We start from the raw sequence: 26,668 nt of genomic DNA, 5'->3' as shown, positions 1-26,668 counted from the left end.
ATCTACAGTGAATGCTGCAAGAACACGGATCTCAGGTGATAGGTATGTACTCTGATAATAAATTTACTTTGAACTTTAAACTTTGAATGCCAACTCCAATGGCCTCTGTCAGCAGTTGTCTTACGGAGATTTATTTGAAAGCTTGCCACACTTTCCATTTGCAGGATTACAGTCTTAGCAAAGTGTATGGAAGAAGGAGTCTTGAGACGTTGGAGGACACAGAGAAGTTGGGATATACAATACTGCCTGCCGGTCTTGGAAATATTTTTTTGGCAGGACAGTGCAGTACACCTTCTGAGCCCTGTGCTGTCCCTTCAGAGGTGTCTGGCTGACTCATGAGCAATGAGAGACATGAGCATATTGATCAACAACAGTGATGGTTCGGAGTACAGAGGGGAAGTGGAGCAGCTTGTGGACTAGTGTGAGAAGAACAACCTAATTCTGAACGTGGAGAAGACCAGGGAAGTTATTGTGTTCTTCAGGAAAGTACAGACAAGCCATTCCTCTCTGCGAATACATGTCTCCTCTGTACAGAGAGTTAAGTGCGCCACGTTCCTGCGAGTTCACATCATAGACAATCTCACCTGGTCCCTTACTATCACCTCCCTGGACAAGAAGGCACAGCAGCGCCTTCCTAAGGAGATTGAAGCAAGCAAGGCTCCCACATCACCCCCACCCCAATCTTAACTACAGTTTACAGGAGCACCATCGAGAGTGTGTTGACAAGTTGCATCTCCATCTGGTATGGGAGCAGCCGAGCGTCAGAGTGGAAGTCCCTATAGAGGACTGTAAGAACAGCTGGGAGAATCATAGGGGTCTCCCTACCATCCATCAGGGACATTTATCAGGAGCGCTGTATATTCAGGGCCCTTAGTATTGTCAAGGATTCTACCCACCCATCCAGCATCTGCTTTGACATCAGGCAGGAGACTCCGATGCATAAAAACAAGAACAGTCAGAATGGGAAACAGTTTCTTTCCTCTGGCCTCCAGGCTTCTGAACTCCCTGCCCAATGGCATTCAAAATGTCACAGTTTAAACTGTTCTATACCTTACAGTATTTAACTTATGCATTTTACTTTGTTTATGAATGCTTAATTCATCTGTAGATTTTATCCCTACTTTCCTAAGTTATTGTGTGTTATGTGTACCACTGTGTTTTGCACTCTGGTCTGGAGAAACGTTGTCTTGTTTGAAGGTATACATGTACAGGTTTATAGTTAAATGACAATAAACCTGACTCTACCAGCAGTAAGAAGCTTCTACTTGCTCATTCTACAAATTCCTGTGGTGAAAGGAAACCTCGAACAATGCAAACCAGATCTCAATCCCAATGAAAAAAGTATTGTCTCTGCTTGGAGTCATTCTTGATAGCTTGGTAGCTTCAAGTGACCAGCTTCCCACTATAGAGGATATCTTCAAAAGTTGATGCCTTAAGAAGGTGGTATCCATCATTAAGAACCCTCACCAACAGGACACGCCCTCTTCTCATTGCCACCAGCAGAGAGGAGGTACAGGAGCCTAAAGACCCACACTCAACATTTTAAAGACAGCTTCTTTCCCTCTGCCATCAGATTTTTGCATGGTCCATGAATCTGTAAACACTACTTCACTTTTTTATTCTCTTTCTGCACTAATTATTTATTTGTTTGTTTGTTATTTATTTATATGTATTTCTTGTTGTAACTTTATGGTATTTCTTTATGTATTGCACTGTACTGCTGCCTCAACACAATAAATTTTACAACATGTCAGTGAGAATAAATCTGATTCTGATTTTATTACAAGTAAAGTCAAAGTCAAGTCAAAGTTGACATAAATGTAGTATTAAAGTATGTATATGTCACCATATATTACTTTGAGATTCATTTTCTTGCAGGCATTTACAGGAAAATAAAGAAATACGATAGAATTTATGAAAAGCTATACATAAACAAAGACTGACAAACAACCAATGTGCAATAGAAGACAAATAGTCCAAGTAAAAAAAATAAAACTGAGGATAAAACTCAGTTGTAGAGACTTTGAAAGTCAGTCTAAAGGTTGTGGAATCAGTTCAGTGTGGAATCTGGTTCTGGAGTGTTTCTTATTGAAAGCATGATCCAATTAAAACATATAAATACTTTACGTGTTATGTTCTTTAATAAAAAAAAAAGAACTTCCAGTCCTTTCATGACCTTGGATTACTCAAAAATCCTTCTATGTCAGTGGAATCTCTTTCAAGTTCAAATCACCGCTGGAATTTGTGAAACACCACGGCCAATTTCTGCCATGTGACTACCCATGAGTGCAAGAGTGACCAGATAGTGTGATAGACAGGAGAATAGGGTTGAGACAGATAATAAATCAATCATGATCAAAAGGCAGAGAAGGGACAAATGACCCAATTCTGCTCCTATGTCTCATGGTCCAGTCAATCTCCTTTAGATATGTTGACTGAGCCTTGATTACTGGTCTTTATTCTTTGGAGCGTAGAAGGTTGAGGGGGGACTTGATAGAGGTGTTTAAAATTATGAGGGGGATGGATAGGGTTGACATGGATAGGCTTTTTCCATTGACAGTAGGGGAGATGCAAACAAGAGGACATGAGTTGAGAGTTGGGGGCAAAAGTTTAGGGGTAACACGAGAGGGAACTTCTTTACTCAGAGAGTGGTAGCTGTGTGGAACGAGCTTCCAGTAGAAGTGGTAGAGGCAGGTTCAGTATTGACATTTAAAGTAAAATTGGATAGGTATATGGACAGGAAAGGAATGGAGGGTTATGGGCTGAGTGCGGGTCAGTGGGACTAGGTGAGGGTAAGGTTTTGACATGGACTAGAAGGGCCAAGATGGTCTGTTTCCATGCTGTAATTGTTATGTGGTTATAAGAATCAGTATATTGTCTCCTGTTCTCCCGTGAGGTACACAATAGTTCCAGGAGACATTTTCTACCCATCCAGAAGAGCAGATAAAGATTACACTTCTGTCAGTGGAGCATCAGAATGCACTTTCATGCTCAGGTTTCCAGAGTGGAAATTGATGATAGGAAAATGGAGGGCTACGTAGGAGGGAAGGGTTGGGTTTTTCTTGGAGTAGGTTAAAAAGTCAGCACATCACTGTAAATCAATAGGTCTGTACTGTGCTGTAATGTTCTGTTCTCAGATTCCAATGAAAGCACAAAGTGACCTAAATCCTTACCAGCAAGTAAATAATTTAGGTGACCAAATATTGTCACTCAAGTTGATTGGTTGGCCTGAGTAAGTGGACTAACTGACCCTCACCTGGAGGTTTTTGAGGTGTTGAGTAAAGATCTGGCTCTAGGATAAGCTCACCTCGTGGAACATTTAGCAGAAAAAAACCCCAATAGAATGAGAAAAAGCAGCCAAATTATTCTCCAAACACGAGGAAATCTGCAGAGGCTGGAAATTCAAAAAACAACACACACAAAATGCTGGTGGAACACAGCAGGCCAGGCAGCATCTATAGGGAGAAGCGCTATCGACGTTTCGGGCCGAGACCCTTCGTCAGGAGACAAAATCAACTGACGAAATACAAAATCAATTGATTTTGTATGTCCCAGACCTTTACACCCACCTGTCAAGGCAAACAGTTAGCATTGAGGACATCTTCATAAGACGATGCCTTAAAAAGCCATCATTAAGGACCCTTATCGTCCAGGACATGCCCTCTTCTCATTGCTACCATCAGCAAGGAGGTACAGAAATCTGAAGACGCATACTCAGTTTACCAGAACAGGTACTTTCCATTCTCCATCAGATTTCGGAACGGACAATGAACAATGGACAATGTACATTACAGTACCTCTATATTTTTAAATATATACATACTTATTGTTGTAATTTTTAGTGTTTTTTAATATGTATTGCACTGTACTGTTGCCGCAAAACATCATAACAATGCCAGTGATATTAAACCTAATACCGATTCTCAGTTTATAGACAATAGACAATAGGTGCAGAAGTAGACCATTCGGCCCTTCGAGCCTGCACCGCCATTCTGAGATCATGGCTGATCATCTACTAGCAATATCCGGTTCCTGCCTTGTCCCCATATCCCTTGATTCCCCTATCCATAAGTAACCTATCTAGCTCCTTCTTGAAAGCATCCAGAGAATTGGCCTCCACTGCCTTCCGAGGCAGTGCATTCCAGACCCCCACAACTCTTTGGGAGAAGAAGTTTTTCCTTAACTCTGTCCTAAATGACCTACCCCTTATTCTCAAACCGTGCCCTCTGGTACTGGACTCTCCCAGCATCTGGAACATATTTCCTGCCTCTATCTTGTCCAATCCCTTAATAATCTTACATGTTGCAATCAGATCCCTTCTCAATCTCCTTAATTCCAGCGTGTACAAGCCCAGTCTCTCTAACCTCTCTGCGTAAGACAGTCCGGACATCCCAGGAATTAACCTTGTGAATCTACGCTGCACTTCCTCTACAGCCAGGATGTCCTTCCTTAACCCTGGAGACCAAAACTGTACACAATACTCCAGGTGTGGTCTCACCAGGGCTCTGTACAAATGCAAAAGGATTTCCTTGCTCTTGTACTCATTTCCCTTTGTAATAAAGGCCAAAATTCCATTAGCCTTCTTCACTGCCTGCTGCACTTGCTCATTCACCTTCAGTGACTGATGAATAAGGACTCTGAGATCTCTTTGTATTTCTCCCTTACCCAACTCTACACCGTTCAGATAATAATCTGCCTTCCTGTTCTTACTCCCAAAGTGGATAACCTCACACTTATTCACATTAAACGTCATCTGCCAAGTATCTGCCCACTCACTCAGCCTATCCAAGTCACCCTGAATTCTCCTAACATCCTCATCACATGTCACACTGCCACCCAGCTTAGTATCATCAGCAAACTTGCTGATGTTATTCTCAATGCCTTCATCTAAATCGTTGATGTAAATCGTAAACAGCTGTGGTCCCAATACCAAGCCCTGTGGCACCCCACTAGTCACCATCTGCCATTTCGAGAAACACCCATTCACCGTTACCCTTTGCTTTCAGTTTTCTACCAATGTCAATATCTTCCCCCCAATGCCATGAGCTCTGATCTTACCCAGCAATCTCCTATGTGGGACCTTATCAAATGCCTTCTGAAAATCGAGGTACACTACATCCACTGGATCTCCCTTGTTTAACTTCCTGGTTACATCCTCGAAAAACTCCAATAGATTAGTCAAACATGATTTGCCCTTGGTAAATCCATGCTGGCTTGGCCCAATCCTATCACTGCTATCAAGATATGCCACTATTTCATCTTTAATAATGGACTCTAGCATCTTCCCCACTACTGATGTTAGGCTGACAGGACGATAGTTCTCTGTTTTCTCCCTCCCTCCTTTCTTAAAAAGTGGGATAACATTAGCCATTCTCCAATCCTCAGGAACTGATCCTGAATCTAAGGAACATTGGAAAATGATTACCAATGCATCTGCAATTTCCAGAGCCACCTCCTTTAGTACCCTAGGATGCAGACCATCTGGACCTGGGGATTTGTCAGCCTTCAGTCCCATCAGTCTACTCATCACCGTTTCCTTCCTAATGTCAATCTGTTTCATTTCCTCTGTTACCCTATGTCCTTGGCTTGTGTCTTCCCTAGTGAAGACAGATCTAAAGTACTTATTAAATTCTTCTGCCATTTCTCTGTTTCCCATAACAATTTCACCCAATTCATTCTTCAAGGGCCCAACATTGTTCTTAACTATCTTCTTTCTCTTCACATACCTAAAAAAGCTTTTGCTATCCTCCTTTATATTCCTGGCTAGCTTGCGTTCATACCTCATTTTTTCTCCCCGTATTGCCTTTTTACTTAAATTCTGTTGTTCCTTAAAAATTTTCCAATCATCTGTCCTCCCACTCACCTTAGCTCTGTCATACTTCCTTTTTTTTAATGCTATGCAATCTCTGACTTCCTTTGTCAACCACTGTGGCCCCTTTCCCCCCTTTGAATCCTTCCTTCTCCGGGGGATGAACTGATTTTGCACCTTGTGCGTTATTCCCAAGAATACCTGCCATTGCTGCTCCACTGTCTTTTCTGCTAGGATATCCGTCCATTTAACTTTAGCCAGCTCCTCCCTCATGGCTCCATAGTCTCCTTTGTTCAACTGCAACACTGACACCTCCGATCTGCCCTTATCCTTCTCAAATTGCAGATAAAAACTTATCATATTATGGTCACTACCTCCTAATGGCTCCTTTTCTTCAAGATCACTTACCAAATCCTGTTCATAACACAACACTAAATCCAGAATAGCCTTGTCCCTGGTCAGCTCTCGTACAAGCTGTTCCAAGAATGCATCCCGTAGGCACTCTACAAACTCCCTATCCTGGGGTCCAGCACCAACCTGATTCTCCCAGTTCACCTGCATTTTGAAATCCCCTTGGTTTTAACTACTGCGACATTACCTTTGCCACATGCCAATGTTAACTCCCTATTCAACTTGCACCCAATATCCATGCTACTGTTTGGTGGCCTGTAGACAACACCCATTAGGGTCTTTTTGCCCTTATTGTTCCTCAGTTCTATCCACACAGACTCTAATTCTCCTGATCCTATGTCCCTCTTGCAAAGGACTGAATCTCATTCCTCACCAACAGGGCCACCCCACCCCCTCTGCCCACATTTCTGTCCCTACGATAGCACGTATACCCTTGTACATTCATTTCCCAGGTCTGATCTCCCTGCAGCCATGTCTCCGTTATCCCAACAACATCATAGTTACCCATTCGCACCTGAGCTTCAAGCTCATCCGCCTTATTTCTGACACTTCTTGCATTCAGATATAGAATTTTTAGACCATTTCTCCTCTCTCTGTTTAAATCGCTGCCTATTGTGCTTAACCCTGCTCCCCGAACTCCCATCGGGTTATACGCCCCTTGAATTTTGTTGTCCTTCCTAAATTTACTTATTCTTTCTGCACATTTAACTCCATGTTCCGTCAGACCATCCCTCTGTACATGTGTCCTCCTTATCACTTGTTCCGCCTCACCTTTCTCTACTATACACTTAATATTCCGGAACCGTGTAGTCCCCACCTTAAAATTTATTTAAAGTTTTTAAGTTTATTGTTTAATCTGAAAGATGACACCTCTGGCAGTGTCTCTTTGGTGCTGCATTGGATCTGCAATTCAGATTTTTTATCATTTAGTTCTTGTTAGGGATTTGAATCAACAATGTTGAAATTCAGAGGTGCAAGCGTACCAACTGAGGCTCAGCAAGCACGTCGAAGTCAAAGGCAATGTATTATCAAAGAACATATATTTCACCATGTACTATCTTGAGATTCCTTCTCCAGGGATCTGTCATTGTCGTGGTGTGATTTCCTGAGATCCTGAGAGCAGTGCCAGTTGGAGTTTAGCCATCCGGCCCTTAACATTAGCTGGGGCTATCCATGGCAGTAAGGTCAAAGGTGAGGTTCCAGGCAAAGAACGATCCAACCAAGAGCTGGCAGAAGATGGTGAGATGTCACAATGTCAGTAAAGGCTGAGGAAGGCTGCTGCAGTGAAAGGCCCCTAATTGTCTTGCCCTCCAAACCACTGGACTCTGACCCCAATTTGACAAGGACCTGTGTATCAGCCTCCCTGCGTTAAACAGTCACACACAGGCATTCTCCATTAAGGGAACAAGTACTTAGGAGAACATCATACTCAGGACGAGTAATCACACAAATAATACCTTGAGGTTCATTTTCTTGATGGTATTTACAGGAAAATAAAGAAAAACTATGAAATTTATGAAAAACTATACATATACTATTTACTTACAAAGAATTATTCAATAAAATCTATTTGCCATCCATTAAAGGAGCTTAATTCAGACCTGGAATTTGAATTCTCTTTGTTTCCATCAGACTGGTTTTGCAACTTCGAGGTGAAAAAACATTGTTTCTTTCGATCTTCTTTTATTCCCTCAGTCGTATGTTACTAGAAGGAACACAATAGAGCTGGGAGGGTGAGAAAAAATATTTTTTGATGTAGTGAGTCGTAAATGGAATGCTTGCCTCTGTTTCCATCACTGCTTTTTAAAATAATACTTTTGAACAAACTCATGTATATTTCAAACTCACTGGCAGAAAGCGGTATAGCAACTAAATTAACAATTTCTCATTTTTCATTGGCTAAGCATTAGCACGTTACCCACACAATGTAATTGTTTTAATCATGTTTCCTATTAATCCATTCATTCCTATCTAAGAAATTTGCTTTATCTTATCTATAAAAGTTATAGATCTTTCAGAGGCGCCATCCTTATTCCATTTGCGTTTGTTCTTTTGTCTTACACCCTGAACATTAATTCTCCCCTTAGCATCGTTTCTCAGCTCTTTATCTAGTTTCCTTAGTATTTTTATGTTTGTCTGTACTCTAAAATAAACTAAAATCTTGGACTTAAGTTTGCTCACCATTCCAGATTCCCACAAGAACCCTAAGGATCAGAAATTAAACAGAAATCCAACACCTCCTTGCCTGAACTTGGGCGCATAGCAGCTGTGTTTCTGACTTTGTCGGACTGTCGTAGGGAAAGTCCCATGACACACCGAGGGAGAGAAGCAGGGTCACAGAGTCATGGAGTCGTACAGCATAGAAATAGGCCCTTCAGCCCACCATGCTCATGAAAACCAGCATGCCTACCTTTCCAGATCCTACATACCTGCATTAATTCTGTATCCCTCTATGCCATGCTTATACAGCACGTGTTAATGGTTCAATTTAATATCAGAGAATGTATACAGTATACAATCTGAAATCCTTACTCTTCGTAGAAATTAACAAAACAGAGAAAAAACCCCAAAAGAATGAATGACAGAAGTGCGTTGGAACCCCAATCCTCCCCCACACTTCCACATACAAGCAACAGCAAAAACATCAATACTCCCCTCTCCTCCTTCCCTCCTCGCTCCAACAAAGGCACCAACATCCACACCACCCACCATGCAAGAAATAGGAAGCCCTCACAGACCACGATCTACAGTCCATCAAAAACTATTGTCCATCCCAGCACTTCGACATCCCCTCTCACTAACGAGGGAGAAAGAGACATCGTTCCTGTCACAGCGAGAGGAGGGGCCAACAGCTCACTTGCAACGCTTCTTAAGTATTGTTCCTGTCCCTGTCTCCACCACCTCCAGATCCCAGCTACTGTTTGAGTGAAAGATTTACCACTGATATCTCCTTTTCACCTTCATCGTTCGTTCATTTGCTCGTTATGTGCCCTGCCGTATGACATAGGTGATCGTGGGCTTTCCATGACCATGATTGTTCTTGGCAAATATTTCTACAGAAGTGGTTTGCCATTGCCTTCTTCTGGTCTGTGTCTTTACGAGATGGGAGACCTCAGCCATTATCGATACGCTTCAGAGATTGTCTGCCTGGCATCAGTAGTTGCATAGCTAGGAGTTGTGATATGTCCCAGCTGCATATACGACCATCCACCACCTGTTCCCATGGCTTCATATGATCCTGATCGGGAGCTAAGCAGGTGCTACGCCTTACCCTAGGGTGACCTGCAGGCTGGTGGAGGGAAGGAGTACATTACACCTCCTTTGGTAGCAATGTGTCTCCACTCCACCACCCGTAAACCTTCATCATCTCTCTTTAAACCTATGCTTTCTAGTTTTAGACATGTCTAGCATAGGAACCACATTCTGGCTCTCTCCCATCTCTATTTTGTCACCTGTCAGCCTCCTTCTCTCCAAGGAACACAGACCCAATCTATCCAACCTCTCCTGAGTACACAAATCTTCCAGGGATAGACAACATCCTTGTAAATGTTTTCTGCACCCTTTGAGAATAGAGATGAGGAGGGATTTCTTTAACAGGAGGTTAGTAAATCTGTGGACTTGATTGCTACAGATGTCTGTGGAGAGCAAGTCATTGGGTTTATTTAAAAAGGAGGTTGATAGGTTCTTCAATAGTAAGGGTGTCAAAGGTTATGGGGAGAAGACAGGAGAATGTGGTTGAGAAGGATAATAAATCAGCCATGATGGAATGATGAAAAAGACTTGATGGGCTAAATAGTCCAATTCTGCTCTTATGCTCTCATGGTCTCTGACATAATCATGTCCTTCCAATATAAGACCATAAGTTATAGGAGCAGAAGTAGGCCATTCAGCCCATTGAGTCTGCTCCACCATTCAATCATGGGCTGATCCAATTCTTCCAGTCATCCACACTCCCCTGCCTTCTCCCCATACTCTTTGATGTCCTGGCTAATCAAGAACCTATCTATCTCTGCCTTAAATACACCCAATGATTCAGCCTCCACAGCTGTTTGTGGCAACAAATTCCATAGATTTACCACCCTCTGACTAAAGTAATTTCTCCGCATTTCTGTTCTAAATGGACGTCCTTCAATCCTGAAGTCGTGCCCTCTTGTTCTAGACTCATACCATGGGAAATAACTTTGCCATATCTAATCTGTTCAGGCCTTTTAACATTCAGAATGTTTCTATGAGATCCTCCCTCATTCTCCTGACCTCCAGGGAATACAGCTCAAGAGCTGCTAGACATTCCTTATATGGTAACCATTTCATTCCTGGAATTATTCTCGTGAATCTTCTCTGAACCCTCTCCAATATCAGTATATCCTTTCTAAACTAAGGAGTCCAAATCTGCACACAATACTCCAAGTGTGGTCTTACGAGTGCCTTATAGAACCTCAACATCACATCCCTGCTGTTAGATTCTATACTTCTAGAAATAAATGCCACCATTGCATTCACCTTCTGCACCACCCACTCAACCTGGACATTAACCTTTAGGGTATCCTGCACAAGGACTCCCAAGTCCCTTTGTGTCTCTGCATTTTGAATTCTCTCTCCATCTAGATAATAGTCTGCCTGTTTATTTCTTCCACCAAAGTGCATGACCAGACACTTCCCAACATTGCATTTCATTTGCCACTTTTGTCCATTCCCCTAAGCTATCTAAGTGTCCCTGCAGGCTTTCTGTTTCTTCATCACTACCTGTTCCTCTACCTATCTTTGTATCATTGGCAAATTTAGCCACAAATCCACTAATCCCACAGTTCAAATCATTGATATGCATCATAAAAAGCAGCGGTCCCAACACCGACCCCTATGGAACTCCACTGGTAACCAGCAGCCAGCCAGAATAGGATCCCTTTATTCCCACTCTCTGTTTTCTACCGACCAACCAATGCTCCATCCATGCTAGTAACTTCCCTGTAATTCCTTGGGCTCTTATCTTGCTAAGCAGCCTCATGTGTGGCACCTAGTCAAAGGCCTTCTGAAAATCCAAGTACACCACGTCTACTGCATCTCCTTTGTCTACCCTGCTTGTAATTTCCTCAAAAAATTGCAGTAGGTTAGTCAGGCAGGATTTTCCTTTCAGGAAACCATGCTGGCTTTGGCCTATCTTGTCATGTGCTCAAGGTACTCTGTAATCTCATCCCTAACGATCGATTCCAACAGCTTCCCAACCACTGAAATCAGGCTAACAGGTCTATAGTTTCCTTTCTGCTGCCTCCCACCCTTCTTAAATAGCGGGGTAACATTTGCAATTTTCCAGTCATTCAGTACAATGCCAGAATCTATCAATTCTTGAAAGATCTTTATTACTGCCTCCCCAATCCCTCCAGTCAATTCCTTCTGAACCTGAGGGTGCATTCCATCAGGACCAGGAGATTTATCCACCCTCAGACCATTAAGCTTCCTGAGCACCTTCTCAATCATATTTTTCACTGCACATTCTTCACTTCACTGACACTCTTGAATGTCCGGTATACTGCAGATGTCTTCCACTGTGAAGGCTGATGCAAAATTTGTATTCAGTCCCTCTGCCATTTCTGTGTCTCTCATTACAATATCTCCAGCATCATTTTCTATTGGTCCTATATCTACTCTCAACTCTCTTTTACCCTTTATATACTTAAAAAAGCTTTTGGTATCTTCTTTGATATTAGTTGTCAGCTTCCTTTCATAATTCACCTTTTCCTTTCTAATGACTTTCTTAGTCTCCTTCTGCAATATCGTGCTGATCAGAACTGTATGCAGTGATGCCCAACAAAGCCTTTGTACAGCTGTAACGTGGATTCCCAATTCTTATACCCAATACCCCAGTTGATCTTGTATGCTTGCTTTACCATCTGTGTTCCGGATTTAGGGAACAATGTGCTTTTACCTCTTGGTCTCACTAGTCGACAACTCTCCCCAAGGCCCTACCACTCATTATGTACATCCTGCCCTGATTCAATTGCCCAAAATCCTGCATTTTTCACTTGTCCAAGACATTTGCCAATTCTTTCCCCATTTTCCCCGGTGATCTGATTCTACATCGTGTTGTCTGTCAATCTGAACGAATAACCCAATTAAATGTGTTATTCCCCTCCATAGATGCTGCCTGACCTGCTGAGTGCCTCCAGCATTTTGTGTGCATCCTGACAATGGGCTTTCTCTAAAAGGTTCTGAAAGTTCTGAATTCTCTACCACTCTGCTATCTGAACCACTCAATGCACCCTTCCCTAACACCTCCATCTGTTAAGTTTTACTTGGCACCTCTCCAGTGGATTGGCTTTGCACCTTCTGCCATGCAAGGGGCACTACAGAAATGCATGTAGTTGCTGCAACGTCCTTGTGCCCAATTACTGGAGGAGTGTTTTGTTGAACGTTCAAAGTAAATTTATCATCAAAGAGCGTCCTATATGTTACCATATACGACTGTGAGATTGATTTTCTTGCTGCATGTTCGGGAGAAATAAAGAAATGCAATAGAATTTATGAAAAACCAAGGCTGACAAATAACCAATGTGAAACAGAAGATAAACTGTGCAAATAACAAAAATACTGAGAACATGAATTGAAACTGAGTCTGTGCATCACAGAGTCAGTTCAGAGTAATGGTGGGTTTTCCATGGCTGTTCAGGAGTCAAATGGCTGTAGGGTAACAACTCTTCCTGAACCTGGTGCTGCGGGGTTTAAGGCTTCTGTACCTCCAGCCTGTGGGTGGTAATGAGAAGAAAACATGCCCCAGATAGTGGGGGTCCTTAATGATGGATGCTGCTTTCTTGTGCCAGTACTCCATGAAAATGGGCTCAATGGTGGGGAGGGCTTTGCCTGTGACAGACTGTGCTGACTCCACCAACTTCTGTAGCCTTTTCGTTTCGTGGGCGTTCGGGTTTTCATACCAGGCAGGCCATGAAGCAAACAGTTAGGGTTCTCTTCACTGTGCAGCTATAGAAGTTCAAAGTAAATTTATTATCAAAGTACATATATATGACTCAGATTCATTTTTTTGCGGGCATTCATACAAGAAACACAGTAGAATCTATGAAAGACCTCACCCAACAACCAATGTGCCAAAGTCTGTAAATACAAAAAGAAAAAATATATAATAAATAAATAAATAAATAAATGGACAAACGAATGAATGGATGAATAAATAAATAGATATATAGATAGATAAACAAATTTTGAGAATATGAGATGAAGAGTCCTTGAAATTGAGTCCCTATGTGCTGGGAACATTTTAGTCATGGGGCAAGTAAAGTTAACCCCTCTGGTTCAAAAGGCTGATGGTTGAGGGATATTAACTGTTCCTGAACCTGGGAGTGTGGGTCCTGAGGCTCCTGTACTTACATCCTGATGGCAACAGCGAGAAGAGAGCATGTCCTGTGAGGTGGGCGCCCTTGATGATGGATGCTGCTTTCCTGCGACAGCACTCCATTTTGATGTGTTCAATGTGCTCAATTTGTTGAAGAAGTTTGTTCCCTGCTTCTCCTACACTAACTTAGCTCACTTGATTACTTGCATTTAGAAGTAACTGCCAGGAAATACCAAAAGTAAAAATACAAATATTCTCAAGATGTCACAGTTCCAGCTTTGGTTAATCCCAAATTTAAATAAACTGGTCCCACCCTTGTTGAAGGAATGGGTTCATTGTATGTATATCAAGTGTAAATTTTCAACACTCATAATAGACTGGCTCGAAAGAGATGAAGAGGCAAGAAAGAATGGCAAGTCCATTCACGGCAAGAAAGAGGCGTAGATAAAGGGAGTGAGGAGAATGCCTACCGTGCTATTCCACGCCCTCACTTCGGGAAGTCTGATCTCCTGGCTGTACTTCTACTCCCTGAGTATAGGCAGAGTCTGAAGACTGCAGCACCAGCAGTGAGGACCGAGAAGGTATGAACAAGGGAAGCACAGGAGTGCTTACAGGACTGCTTTGAATCAGTAGACTGGACTGTATTCAGGGATTCATCTTAGAATCTGGATGAGTATGCTGCAGTTGTTACCGACTTCATTAAAACTTGTGTGGATGAGTGTGTGCCTACAAAGAATTACTGTACATTCCCAAACCAAAAGCAGTGGATGAACCAAGAGGTAAATCATCTGCTAAAGGCTAGATCTGTAGCATTCAGGACTGTACCAGAAAACCAGGTATGACTTGCGGAGGGCTATTTCAAGGGTGAAGAGACAATTTTGAATGAGGTTGGAGGTGACATTGGATGTACGACCACTCCGGCAGTGTTTGCAAGACATTACTTCCTACAAAGCGAAACACAACAGCATGAAAGGCAATGATGCTTCACTACCAGATGGACTGAACACCTCCTATGCCCGCTTTGCAAGGGAGAGTATAACTACAGCTGTGAAGATCCCTGCTGCACCCGGCGACCCAGTGATTTCTGTCTCGGAGGCCGATGTTAGGCTGTCTTTAAGGAGGGTGAACCCTTGCAAGGTGGAAAGTCCCAACGGAGTACCGGGTAAGGCTCTGAAAACCTGTGCCAACCAACTGGCAGGGGTATTTAAAGATATTTTCAACCTCAAACTGCTACGGGTGGAAGTTCCCACTCGCTTCAAAAAGGCAACAATTATATCAGTGCCTCAAAAGAATAATGTGAGATGCCTTAATGACTATCGCCCAATAGCACTTGCATCTACAGTGATAAAATACTTTGAGAGGTTGGTCATGACTAGACTGATCTCCTGCCTCAACAAGCACCCGGACCCATTGCAATTTGCCTATCACCACAATAGGTCAATGGCAGGCATAATCTCGATGGCTCTTCACATGGCCTTAGATCACCTGGACCTATATCTATATCAAACACCTATATCAGGATGTGGTTCATTGACTATTGCTCAGCATTTAACACAATCATTTCCACAATCCTGATTGAGAAGTTACAGAACGTGGGCCCCTGTAACTCCCTCTACAATTGGATCCTTGACTTCCTAACTGGAAGACCACAATCTGTGTGGATTGGTGATAAATATCTCCTCCTTGCTGACAATCAACATTGTTGCACCTCAGGGGTGTGTGCTTAGCCCACTGCTCTACTCTCTCTATACCCATGACTGTGTGGCGAGGCATAGCTCAAATACCATCTAGAAATTTGCTGGTGATACAACCATTGTTGGTGGAATCTCAGATGAAAATGAGAGGGCGTACAAGAGCGAGAGATGCCAACTAGTGGAGTGGTGTCACAGCAACAACCTTGCACTCAACATCAGTAAGACTAGAGAGCTAATTGTGGACTTCAGGAAGGGTAAGATGAAGGAACACATATCAATCCTCATAGAGGGATCAGAAGTGGAGGGAGTGAGCAGTTTCATGTTCCTGGGTGTCAAGATCTTTGAGGACCTAACCCGGTCCCAACATATCAATGTAGCAATAAAGAAGGCAAGACAGTGACTATACTTCATTAGGAGTTTGAAGAGATTTGGTATGTCAACAAAAACACTCAAAAACCTCCATAATTTAATGGTGGAGAAGACTTGATGGGCTGAATGGCCTAATTCTGCTGCTTCAGGATATCTTAAGGTCTTATAGTCTTATGAAAGGATGGTTTGAACACTAAGACCTCAAACTCAACACAAAGTTCAAAGTGTACCAGGCAATGGTGATATCTGCTCTTTGTGCGTTTCTGACGCATGGTTTACACACAGCAGCACCTGAAGTTCAAGTTTATTGTCGTATGCATACATACCCAGGGTATAAATATCATGAAAGGGTTTGCACTGATCTACCTGCTGGGAGATCTGTCCAGTGAAGTACAATAGAAACATGTAAACCCTTCAGCATATTCTCAGCATTGTTACTTCTTGTTCTCTGGGTGTAGCCGGGATTTAGAGTTGGCCTGAACCTTTAAATGCAGTCTTGCCTGTTTGCTGGGTCTATGATATTCATAAATTCTCACAAACAAAGCCCAGAATATCTGACATTTCTTTTACATATCAGCTGAACAATTAAAAGGAGTTTAAACAGCTTGAGGGTGCACATGCTTTTATCTCTCTTACAAACTTCTCTCAGCTCACTGCAAGGAACATAGGTACCAAAGAAATACTTGCACCTACCCCTACGAAACTCCATTTGTGCTTCTGATTATATACGTCACACAAGTGGACATGGGGAGGCAGATTTAAGAGACCTGACCACCCAGTCGCCACTTCCTTAGGTACACCTGCTCATTAATGCAAATATCTAATCAGCCAATCATGCGGCAGCAACTCAATGCCTAAAAGCATGCAAGCGTGGTCAAGAGGTTCAGGCCAAACATCAGAATGGAGAAGAAAAGTGATCTAAGTGACATTGACCATGGAATGATTGTTGGTGCCAGACAGGGTGGTTTTAGTGTGTCTCAGAAACTGGGATTTTCACTCGCAACAGTCTCCAGAGTTTACAGAGGATGGTGTGAAAGACAAAACAACATCCAGTGAGCAGCAGTTCTGTGGGTGAAAACGCCTTGTTAATGAGAAAGATGAGAGGACAATGGGCAGACTGGTTCAAGCTGACAGGAAGGCAAAACTAACTCAAGTAACCATACATTACAAGTGATGTGCAGAGGAGAATCTCTGAATGCACAACTCATTGAACCTTGAAGGATATGGGCTACAGCAGCAGAATACCATGAACATATACTCATTGGCCACTCTATTAGGTACAGGAGATAAACTCTCAACTCGTTTACGGGAACACAAACTGGCAGTATGGAGACATGATCCATTGGCGCTGACTCTCGGTCACCACTTCAAATGGGACACCGGGAAGGTTCTGGCGCAGGCAAGCACAAAGCAGGCACGAGAATTTTTAGATGCGTGGTTCTCGTCTGAAAACTCTGTAAACAAACAATGAAATAGATGCAGTCGACTATCCCTTGAGAGCCAAAGAAAGGCGAGCCAGTAGAATTCAAAGGTCAGCTGAAGGGGTAGCCAATCAGGACTGAGGCAAGCGAACAGGAGAGCTATATAAACGCGAACGCTCCCAGACAGAAACACCAACAACTGTGTTCTGAAGATGTCACCTCGTCTGGTGATGAAATGTCTGCAAGACAATTGCTAAACTCAGCGAGCACCGCAATATTGACAGAAGGTACCTAATAAAGTGGCCACCGAATGTTTGTACCAAAGGAAGGCTTGCCTCAACTGAAGCTCCATTTCTACATCTATTATAAGTGTCACACAAAAGGGGGGAGAGAGAAGGACAAATTCAAAGGAACAGATGAAAGCCGTCCTGACCACCCAACATAATTGAATCTTTCTACATGTGGCTCCCATGCATTCACACCAGACTCTTTTGTTGATGCGTCTGTGGAATTCAAAGCACTCAGCTTTTTTCTCCCCTCTCCTTCTGACAGATGATTGCTAATGGCTTTGTTGTCACCTCAGCAATTGTGTAGTATGTAATGCAAGAGGAATTTGAAGGGGAATGGATTGTTCTAGACAAAGAGAAAATAGATGCCTCACCTTCTGCCGCTTGTGTTAGCTCTGTCTGAGATTTGGAGCCTCCTGGGATGAGGTCAGCTGACAGTTCAATGGTGTAAAAGGCAAATGAACAACGACAAACAGGACTATTAACAATGCCTTGAGTTAACTGGTTTATGCACCTATTGTTGAATGTGATGCAGAGCTGGAACATTAGTAGACAAGAAGGTTGATGCACAGACACAGTCGCTGTCCCATTGCTACCTAGAAGAGTTCTCCTTGCCAAGAACCACTTTGTCATTTCATCATATCCTGTCAGAGTCACCTTATGTACAGATACTCCTGCCCCAAGTGTCGCTTTATGAACATACAATCAGTCTATGAGACCATTAGATACAGGAGCAGAACTAAGCTGTTTGGCCCATTGTGTCTGCACTGCCCGTTCTTCACGGCTGATCCAGTTTTCCTCTCAGCCCCAATCTCCTGCCTTCTCGCCGCATCTCTTCATGCCCTGACCAATCAAGATTTAGACAAAATGAGTCAGCCTCCACAGCTGCCTGTGGCAAATAATTCCACAGATCAACCACTCACTGGCTGAAGGAATTTCTCCTCATCTTCTGTGTCCCTAGTCTTGGACTCTCCAACCATAGGAAACATCCTCTCCCCATCCACTCTGTTAAGGACTTTACTGTTCGATAGGTTTCAATAGGTCACCCCTCATTCTTCTGAATTCTAATGAATACAGGCCCAGAGCCATCAAACACTCTTCATATGACAAGCCATTCAATTCTGGAATCATTTTTGTGAACCTCCTTTGAACCCTTTCTAGTTTCAGGACATCCTTTCTATGATGAGGGGCCCAAACCTGCTCACAATACTCCAAGTGAGGCCTCACCAATGATTCTTAAAGTCTCAACATTACATCCTTGCTTTTACATTCTAGTCCTCTTGAAATGAATGTTAACATTGCATTTGCCTTCCTCACCACAGACTCAACCTGAAAATTAATCTTCAGGGAATCCATCAGTTTTTTGTAGAAATTAGTCAACCTTTTCATTTCTTCTACCAAAGTACATGACCACACACTTCCCAGCACAGTATTCCATCTGCCATTCCATTGCCCATTCTCCTAATCTGTCTAAGTCCTTCTGTAGCCTCTCAACTTCTTCAAAACTACCTACACCTCCATCTATCTTCATAAAACTGTCTGAAAACTTTGCAACAAAACCTTCAATTCCATCATCCAAATCTTTGAAATATAACATAAAAAGAATCAGCCCCTGTGGAACACCACTGGTCACTGGCAGCCAACCAGAAAAGGCTCCCTTTATTCTGATTCTTTGCCTCTTGCCAGTCAGGCACTGTTTTATCCATGCTAGAATCTTTCCTGTAATACAGTGGGCTTGTAGCTTGTTAAGCAGCCTCATGTGTGGCACCTTGTCAAAGGCCTTCTGAAAATCCAAGTACACATCATCAACCACTTTGATTCTTGGAAGATCATTAGTAAGGCCTCCATGATCTCTTCAGCCTCCTCTTTCAGAACTCTGGGGTGTACACTATATGGTCCAGGTGACTTTCCTGCCTTTCAGTTTCCCAAGAACCTTCTCTCTTATTTTGGTAACATCACATGCTTCATGCCCCCAACACCTGGAACTTTCATCATACTGCTAGAGTCTTCCACAGTGAAGACTGATGCAAAATACTTGTTCAGTTCTTCTGCCATTTTGTTGTCCCTCATTACTACCTCTGCAGCATTGTTTTCCAGCAGTCCGATATCCACTCTCGCCTCTCTTTTACACTTTATGTATCTGAAGAAAATTTGGTACCCTCCTTAATATTATTGGCTAGCTTACTCTTGTATTCCATCTTTACTTGCTTAATAAATTGTTCGTTGCCCTCTGTTGGTTTTTCAAAAGCTTCCCTATCCTCTAACTTCCCACCAATTTTTACTCTATTATATGCCCTCTCTTTGGATTTTATGTTGGCTTTGACTTCTTTAGTAGGCCATGGTCATGCCATCTTTCCTTTAGAATACTTCTTCCTCTTTGGGAAGTATATATTCTATGCTGTCCGATTTCCTTCCAGAAATTCCAGCCATTGTTGCTCTGTTGTCATCCCTGCCAGTTTTCTTTTCCAATCAATTCTGGCCAACTCCTCTCTCCTGCCTCCGTAATTCCCTTTACTCCACTGTAATACTGATACATCTGTCCTTAGCCTTCTCCTTCCGAAATTTCAGGGTGAATTCAATCATATGATTATCAGTTACCCCTAAGAGTTCTTTTAGCTTAAGCTCCCTAATCAATTCTGGTTCATTGCACAACTCCAGAATAGCTGATCCACTAGTGGGCTCAACCATGAGCCATCTAAAAAGCCATCTCGTAGGCACTCTAGAAACTCCCCAGTTTCTAGAAAATCCAGCACCAGCCTAATTTCCCCAATCTATCGGCATATTGAAGTCCTCTATGACTATTGTAACATTGCTCTTTTGGCATGCAGTTTCTATTTCCCATTGTGATTTGTAGGCCATATCCTTACTACTGTTTGGGGGTCTGTATGCCATTAGGCTTTACAATTCTACCGCCAGGACTTAAGAACTTTTTAAAAGCTATTATTAATGCTTTTTGAGACGGTGATTTAGATGCATATCATATTTTCTTACTGAGTTAAGTATTGTATGTAATTAGTTTTGCTACAACAAGTGTATGGGACATTGGAAAAAAGTTGAATTTCCCCATGGGGATGAATAAAGTATCTATCTATCTATCTATCTATCTATCTATCTATCTATCTATCTGTATACAGCTCCAACCAGGGTCTTCATACCCTTGCAGTTCCATCATTCAATCCACAATGATTCAACACCTTCCAACCATTTGTCACTTCTTTCTAATGATTTGATTTCACTTTTTACCATCAGAGCAATGCTGCCCCCTCTGCCATCTTGCTTATCCCTTCAATACAATGTATAGCCTTAGTCACTAAGTTCCCAGCGATAATCTCTCAGCATGATTCAGTGATGCCTACAACATCATACCTGCCCATCTGCAACCATGCTGCAAGTTCATCTACCTTGTATACCGTGTGAATTCAGATACAACACCTTCAGTCCTGTATTCACCCTTTTCGATTTTGTCGCACCATTTGATTCCTAACTTTGTCTGAGTCTTTCCAACCTCTCCACTAACTGCTCTGGCAATCTGGTTCCCATCCCCCTGCAACTCTAGTTTAAACCCCACCGTGCAGCATTAACAAACCTTCCCGCTAGGATATTATTCCCTTTCCAGTTCATGTGCAAACCGTCCCTTATGTAGAGGTCACACCTTCCCTGGAAAAGAGCCCAATGATCAAAAAATCTTCTGCCCTCTCTCCTACACCAACTCCTTAGCCACACATTAAACTGTATAATTTTCCTAGTTCTAGCCTCACTAGCACATGACATGGGTAGCAATACTGAGATCACAACCCTGGAGGTCCTGCCCTTTAACTTAGCACCTAATGCCCTGAACTCACTATGCAGAATCTCGTCACTCATCCTACCTATATCACTGGTACCAAATGGACCATGACTTCTGGCTGTTCACCCTCCCACTTAAAAATGCTGAGGACTCAAACTGAGATATCCCGGACTCTGGCACCCTGGAATCGTGTTCTTGCCCACAGAACCTCCTGTCCATTCCCCTAACTACTAAATCCCCTATCACCACAACATGCCTCTTCTTCCCCCTTCCTTTCTGAGTCACAGAGGCAGGCAGCCTCACCACTGTGACTTTCCTCTGTTAGGTCATCCCCCCGACAGTATCCAAAGTGATGTACCTGTTGTTGAGGGGGATGGCCACAGGGATACTCTGCACAGGTGTGTGACCCCTTTCCCCTTCTTGACTGTCACCCAGTTTCCTGTGCCCTGCACCTTGGGTGTAACTACTTCTTTATCTACCTATCACTGCTTCAGCCTCCCAAATGATCTGGAGTTCATCCAGTTCCAGATCCAACTCCTTAACGCAGTTTGTTAGAAGCTGCAGCTGGATGCACTTCCCACAGGTGTAGTCAGGGATACTGGAGGTCTCCCTGTCCTCCCTCAGCTTGCAGGAGCAACATTGCACTATCCTGCCTGTTATCTCTATGGTCCTAGCTTGCCAGATATAAAGAATAGAAGTGAAGAAAAACCTTGAGCTTTTCTTTCCTTTGCTTTCTCAGAGTTAAACCTCTCTTTGCTGAAGCCTCGAAGAGCTCAAGCCTTAAGATCACTGCTTGCACTATATCCACTCAAATGATGGCCGCTGTGACAATGGCCGCTGCACTTGCCCCATCCTTCCTTTAATTTGCTGTTACTAATCAATCCCAGATGCCGACTGGCCACTGGTCAAAGCTCTGTTACACTGCCACCACCTGCTTCTAACTTTTATCCTTGGGCAGTGGATTTGATTTATGTCCCCTCCTCTCCAAGCATCCAATGTCCGGACTGGCCACTGGTCAAAGCTCTATAATGTACATACATAAGCTAAGCTTACATATATAAGACCATATGACCATAAGACATAGGAATAGGGCACTGTCTCTTTGAGATTACTTTGCTATTCCATCATGGCTGATGTATTATCTTTCTCAACACTATTCACCAGCCTTCCCCCCGTAACCTTTGACACCCTAATTAGTCAAGAACCTATCAACTTCTGCTGTATATATACATGATAACTTGCCCTCCATAGTCGTCCATAGAGATGAATTCCACAAACTCACCTTCGTCTAGCTGAAGAAATTCCTTCTCATCTCTGTTCTAAATGGACGTCCCTCGATTCTGAGGCTGCACCCTCTGTTCCTAGAGTCACCCACTATTGGAAACATCCTCTCCACATCCACTCAATCTAGGCGTGCCAATATTCAATAAGTTTCAAGGAGATCCCCCCTCATTCTGTTACACTGCAGCAAGTATGGGCCCAGAACCATCAAATGCTCCTCATACCTTTTCATTCCTGGAATCATTCTCATGAACTTCCTCTGGACCCTCTCCAATTCCAGCACATCTATTATGTAAGTGGCCCAAAATTGCTCACAATACTCCAAGTATGGACTGATCAATGCCTTTAAAGCCTCAGCATCACAACTTTGCTTTGATATTCAAGTTTTCTTGAAATCAATGCTAACAATGCACTTACCTTTCTTACCATCAACTGAACCTGCAAATAAACCTTACAGGAATCCTGCACAAGAGCTCCAGGTCCATTTACTGCTGTGGTTTTTGAACTTTTTCCCTGTTCTACAGACCCCCAGCTTCCACAGCACTAGGTGTCCTTTCAGCTATCTTTGTATTGTCTGTAAACATGGCCACAAAGTCATCAATTCCATCATCCAAATCATTGACAGATAATGTAAAAAGAAGCGGCTCCAATACCATTTGTCTCCTATCACTACCCCCCCCCCCCCGCCCACCTGACATCACACGTCCCTGCTGAGCCTCAGAGCCAGCCAGAGTGCCTCTAGCCTGGCTGCTGTTGCTGTGCCACTAAAGGTCATCCCATCCAGCAGTATCCAAAGGGGTATACTTGTTGCTGAGGGGAATAGTCACAGGGGAAACCTGAACTTATTGCTTACTTCTTCTGGTGGTCACCCATCTACAACCTGAAGCCTGCACTCTGGGTGAGACCAGCTCAATAAAAGACTCATCTGTGAAGTTTTCAGCCTTCTGGATCCTGAGTACATCCAGTTCCAGCTCCAGTTCCTTGACCTTGTCGGTCAGGAGCTGAGGTCGGCTCTGTAAAGGAAAATCATTATGTACCCTGAAATCCCAAATCTCACAGAAGGAGCTTTCCACTGCCTGAACTACCATCCTGCCTATACTTGTTATGCCTCTAACTTCTCAAACTTAAGTTCTAGCCTGAGGCAGTACTTGCCCAAGCCCATTGAGCCAAAGCCTGACCACTCTAACACTGTCCTCGCCAACAACTGCTGCTCTGCTCAAATCCTGCTTCTTTTTATTGGCCCCTGATAATTAATCCTAGTTATTATTAACCCAAGCTATCTCCCACTCTGCAGACAAGTCCTGACAAGCTATGTTCACTTTTTGACACTGACGGGTAAAGCCCACAAGGAACTGTCTCCAACTCAGTCTGTGGTCGTTAGTTAGATGGATAGACTGGAGAAGGCAAGGCTTATGTCCTTAGAACCGAATGGGAGATGCGATAGAGCAGGGTGGTGAACCTTTTAGAGAGCATATCTCCAAATTGGCAAGAATATTATATTAAAAAAATTCTTGTAATTTTGAACAAAGATTACCATTGATTAATGAATGAATAATAATAATTATGGATTTTTAAGGAAAAAGGATGTTCTGTTGCCTATTTGTGTATACATTATTCTACTATTAATAAAAGTATAAAAAAGACAGATTGAAATAAAGCATTATAGAAAATCTGATCAAAATTTCAAAATTAAGTTTTTTAAAAGACAATTAAAAAATAACATTATTTCTAAATAGTATTATTAATATAACCATCGCCTATCCAAATCCTGATGTCGATACATATCATCTAATGTCATGCGCTCTCGCAACTGTCTAGCTGGTGCCAAGCTGGTGTGAGATGTGAAAAATCATTTGCTGCTTCATTTGACTACAAAGACAATCATTATGTATCTGTTCTATTATGGGTGGGGCTTGAAGAGTCGAGGCATACCACATGAAAAAAAAATCTGCCACCTGCCATCTTGGGCACTTGTGCCGTATCTTTGCCACCCCTGCAAGAGAGCAATGTGAAGTGTTCAGCTCCCTCAGGGGACTGTGAAAGCTAAAGTTCAAGTGTAATTATCATTCAGCCATACATAAATATAGCTAAACGAAACAGCGCTCCTCCGGGGCCAAGGTGCAGAACACATTAGCAATAGTGCACAGCACATATGGTTACAAAAGCTCACTGGAGAATTTAATAAAATGGAGATAATTAAATTAGAAAGCTATAAAAATTGTCAATGAAAATTCACTTAGCTTCTAAGGGTAATGAAGCCTCAAGAGGTTTCTGGGAATGAAGAGCACTAGACCCCCGGACTGTAATTTCAGCTCCACTAAAGTCAATGGACAAGGTTGACTTCTGGAGGTTCGTAATGAGCAGGTGCCACAATACAGAGGCTTTAATGCACAAGAGAGAAGTTACATTTCTTATATTCTGTAAAATGAATAAACCATCACATATGGACCCTGTCCAGTGCAAGTCTAGAGGTTTTCCACTCACTTGGGCCAACTGCTGAGCAGATGTTATGGCTGAATCTCCCAGCTGCCACATTCCACAAATGGTTGAGCTTGGCGCAAGTGCACTGGAAGAGTCAACAGAACAGTGGTGCGTTGCTGCAAAACAATATGCTCTGAGCTCTCCATCTGACTTGGGGAGATCTGGAAAGCGAGTGGGCCAAGGAATGGCAAATAGAGTTTAATTCAGAGAAGGTCAAATCATTGCGTTTTGGAAAGTCAGATCTAGGAGGGACTTTCACAGTGAACAGTAGCGCCCTTTGGTTTGTCCAACAGAAGAATAAAAGTAGACAGGGTGATAAAGAAGGCTTTTGATACTCTGGCCTTCATAAGTCAAGATAAAGTTGGGAGTTTATGGTACAGTTGTACAGGATGTTGGTGAGTATTGTGTTCAGTTTTGGTTGCTGTCTTGTAGGAAAACTGTAATTAAACTTGAAAGAGTACTGAAACAATTCGCAACAGGAGAGGTTGGACATACTAGGACCTTATACTTCAGAGCATAGGAAATTGAAAGGTGATCATATAGAGATTCATAAATAAGAGGAATTTGTTGAGGCAAGTGCAATAACAACTTTTAAAAGACAGTTTGGGTTGCAAATGTTACTATGACTGGCAAATGGGACTAGCTTGGATGAGGCATCTTGGTCAACATGGACTAGTTGAGCCAAAGGGCCTGTTTCTGTTCTGTATGACTATAACTCTCTCTCAGTGATGTTCAGCGGAGCTATCTGTTGATTAGAATGGCCAAAAGTAATATTCTCAAGTTGCTTGTTTGGAGCCAGGATCCAAGTTATCATCAACCTGTCTGCTTGCATATGAGAAAGAAAGTGCCTTAATCTAAACACCCACAAAACAAAGGTCCTTGACCAACTTTCCTCTGCCGTACAACACCAGCATTAGATCATAAAGGTCCACGATGACAGTCTGGAAAATGTAGAAAGTCATTGAGAGATACAGCCTGGGAAAAGGCCCTATGTTTATGCGGACCATCAATAATCAATTTACATTAATCTATGTAAATCCCATTTTTTATTCACTCACATTTTCACCAACTTCTCCCAGGTTCTGCCACTTACTTACCTTCTAGAGACAACTTACAGTAGCCAATGAACCAATCAGCCCCCAAGTTATTGGAATGATGGAGGAAACTGTGATGTGGGATAAAGTCCATACAGCTATAGGGAGAACTTAACATTGATATCAGATTTCTGAATGGACCATAAAGACTACCTCACGGGGTAATCATGCACTATTTTGCTCTCTTTTTCCACTACTTATTTATTTTTTATATATTTCTTATTGTAACTTACAGTATTTCTTTTATGTATTGCAATTTACTGGTGATGCAAGACAACAAATTTCATGACATACAGTACTGTGCAAACGTCTTAGGCACATATATATTACTAGAGTGTCTAAGACTTTGGCACAGTACTCTATTTGTAAAGTGAAGGAGAATGTGAGTTTGTAAATCTGGCAGGAGCAAAAGATGGTGAGGGTGGAGTGCCATGGGAGGGGCGTGGGACAGGTTGCAGAGAAGCAGTGCCAGGGGTGGGGTGTTGCCCAGGTGCAGACACACCCAGCCCTGAGACATTAGGGAAGGTCATTTGATCCAAGCAATCAGTTTATTGATCATTACAGAGTATCTCCCTGGTGCTTTCTGCTCCCTCCCCTCTCCCAGTCCACAAGAGAGACCCATATCAGAATCAGATTTATCATCACTCATATATAATGAATTTTGGTTTTTTTTTGTGGCAGCGGTACAGTGTGAT

This window comes from Hemitrygon akajei, chromosome 27 (genome assembly GCF_048418815.1).
Source record: "Hemitrygon akajei chromosome 27, sHemAka1.3, whole genome shotgun sequence".
Taxonomy (NCBI): domain Eukaryota; kingdom Metazoa; phylum Chordata; class Chondrichthyes; order Myliobatiformes; family Dasyatidae; genus Hemitrygon; species Hemitrygon akajei.
This window is presented reverse-complemented; position numbering follows the sequence as displayed.